The 3,187-nt window shown below is 49.0% G+C and overlaps 1 pseudogene; it reads right to left on the bottom strand.

The window, feature by feature from the left end:
- Window positions 1-723: 723 nt before the first annotated feature.
- Window positions 724-841, bottom strand: LOC124796898 (annotated as a pseudogene).
- Between the last annotated feature and the right edge of the window lie 2,346 nt (window positions 842-3,187).

Raw genomic sequence — 3,187 nt, 5'->3', positions numbered from 1 at the left:
TGGCACTTAAAAACTGTGTACCAGGGTGGGATTCGAACCTGGCATCCTTGCCTTTCGCAGGCAAATGTGTTACCACTGAGTTACGCAGCACAACTCACGACCCTCCTCAGAGCTTTACTTTCGCCAGTACCTCATCGTCTATGGTTTCTTTTGAGCGTACAGTCAGTATATTAGATACACAGCAATATTCAACTACAATATCATTTGCTAGAAATGAACGTCGATTTTCACCCTTACCTATACAGACAACTTCAGTGCTACCAGATCAAGAAATCTGGCAGACCGATTCCCTCAGAACTGTTGTAAATAAGACCGTTTGCAGTGTTGTTTATGTAATTCTTACACGGATATTCATCAGTTAATGGAAAACACCATAACAACACTTCAGACATAAGCATGAAAAAAAAAAGGTCTCGAAGACAAGTGTCTGAAGATGAGAAAAGCCTCAAAACACCACAATATCAAATTACTGCAATATTTTTTTCTGTGTATCTTCTTGTATATTGTTGTCTTACAGAATCATAGTAGAGAAAAACTAATCTCCTCCCGAACAGGCCACGAAGAGGCAACGGTACCGACCCGCCGCCGTGTCATCCTTACCCTCAGGCGTCACGGAATGCGGATATGGATGGGCATGTGGTCAGCACACTGCTTTCCCGGCCGTATGTCAGTTTACGAGACCGGATCCTCAGTTTGCCTCACAAGGGCTGAATGCACCCCCCTTGCCAACAGCGCTCGGTAGACCGGATGGTCACCCATCCAAGTCCTAACCCAGCCCGATAGCGCTTAACTTCGGTGATCTGACGGGAAACGGTGTTACCACTGCGGCAAGGCCGTTGGGAATGATGATAGATACCGCCCAAAAAAATTACGTAATAAATATGGCGTCCAGCACGTTTTTCATTACATGCTGAATACTGCCTACCGATCCTCGGCATTACTGCGTCCCAACTAAGTCAGCCAGTGCTATTTCAATCGGAAACGGGGAGGTGTGACGTAACAGGAAGGTAATTTCAACTCTCGCAACTGCCTGCTCTATCTATGCGTTTTGGTGAAACGCTGTTGTTTTCTGGATAGTGCTCCTGTAAGCTGCGACGGCCAAGTTGCTCTGGTATCGCGTGGATTGCCTGTTGTTTGGTTCAAATGGCTCTGAGCACTATGGGACTCAACTGCTGTGGTCATAAGTCCCCTAGAACTTAGAACTACTTAAACCTAACTAACCTAAGGACATCACACACAATGCCCGAGGCAGGATTCGAACCTGTGACCGTAGCGGTCGTGCGGTTCCAGACTGTAGCGCCTTGAACCGCTCGGCGCCTGTTGTTTGGGACGTGACGGGATTCCACCAGGTGACAACTACCCGAAAGGCTGTTTTGATGGATTTCTCGCCGGCGGTGTCCTTTGTACGTGGAAGAAGAGGCGCCAGGTATTTCCATCGTGTCGCGGCGCGTTCTTTGCCCTGGTGTTCGATCAACAGCGGCCCTCAGCGTTCGGCTCCCACGGCGTACGGATGCCGTGAAATGGGCCTTTTCCTGTTAATTTCGGCGCGTCGTCCATCACGTCTGACAGGAATGCGCGCTGCTGCGTCACAGTCCCCCAGCCCGCCTTCCTTCTTTGTCAGCGGAGAATTCCTCGGCCGCAACGCAAACACACCCACACGCGGCCACAAAGGGGAGGCGCGTCCCGGCACTCAGCACCTCTGGGCGCCAAGATGAGCTGCAGCCGCAGGGCCCGAGGCCCAGCTGACTACCAGGCTTCTACTCCGTGTTGCGTTTACTGCAGGGGCAGGTCTGCCGCAAGGGAGGAACGACACGACAGTTGGAGAGTTTAATGGAGCACCAGCTTGATTTGTTGATGGTTCAAATGGCTCTGAGCACTATGGGACTCAACTGCTGAGGTCATTAGTCCCCTAGAACTTAGAACTAGTTAAACCTAACTAACCTAAGGACATCACAAACATCCATGCCCGAAGCGGGATTCGAACCTGCGACCGTAGCGGTCTTGCGGTTCCAGACTGCAGCGCTTTTAACCGCACGGCTTGATTTGTTGATAATGGAGGAAGGAATCAGCTGTGGCCTTTCTGATCGATCCACTAGCCGGAAAAGAGAGAAAGGTTATACGATGCACATGCTGAATAGTAGGATAAAAATATTACATCCTTGCCCGGTCCCCTTTTTAACTGGACCACTTCAATCTCAGCCTGTTAGTGTTCCCTCTTGGTTCTTGTACATATTGTAGAAAGCGTGCGGAAAGTATTACTACCGAATTTTTTATTCTGGTCTCGAGATCTTGTCACGCATAGTACTCGGTCAACTTCCGCGCTTCGCTGACGCTAGTTGCAACCGTCTATCGCTAGAGGGGTCCGAATCGTAGAGTGTAACACGACCGTGAGTGAGAAACAGCGTGCTGTATTCGAGTTTAACCACAGAAAGAGATCATATATACAGCACCCTCTGCTTCAGCATGGCAATGCCAGACCGGACACGAGAGCTGGGACATCGGCAACAATACGACGCCTTGGGTTCACTGCCGTCGATCATCCTCCGATACAGTCCCGACTTGGTGCCATCCGATTTTCATCTGTTTCCAAAATTTGCAGAACACTTTCGAGGAGTTCACTGTGATAGTGATGAAGCGGTGCAAGTAAAGGTGAGGTTGTGACTCCGTCAAACATCCTATTGTGACGGTATCAAGAAATTTAAAATTAAACTTTTCACTCGAGGGAAGACTTGAACCAAGCACCTCTCGTTGCGCAGCTGCTCACGCTAACCACAGGACCACGGCGCTCCTGAGCTCAGATTATCCTTCATGTTGCCTATGTTGCGCATGGACTACTCAGTTTGTATATTTTGCTTATTTTTTTCATAGTTCCACACAACTTCTTCCTGTTTTTTCGATTGATCTGTGTTCAGTTTTTCAAGGCCTATCCACTGTGCGAACTTATAACTAAACCTGAGGGGGTGCGATGGGGAGGTTCCCTTGTGAGTAATGGGTATATATACTTCACCTACATATTAGTATCCTCAATTGTCTGTCGTGATACTTAACTGCTGTGTGATGGTCTTCGAAGAGCGAGCGGCACAATAGCGACACACTGTCGCTGCCGGAAACGCCGACTGTTTTTTGGTATTTCGCTGTCACCTTCAACGAGTGTCGTTGCACGCAATATCGCACCAGACCACTTTGG

The sequence above is a fragment of the Schistocerca piceifrons genome, chromosome 4, assembly GCF_021461385.2.
Source record: "Schistocerca piceifrons isolate TAMUIC-IGC-003096 chromosome 4, iqSchPice1.1, whole genome shotgun sequence".
In the NCBI taxonomy this organism is placed as follows: domain Eukaryota; kingdom Metazoa; phylum Arthropoda; class Insecta; order Orthoptera; family Acrididae; genus Schistocerca; species Schistocerca piceifrons.
The sequence above is the reverse complement of the archived record's forward strand: the minus strand, read 5'-3'. Positions and strand labels throughout refer to the sequence as shown.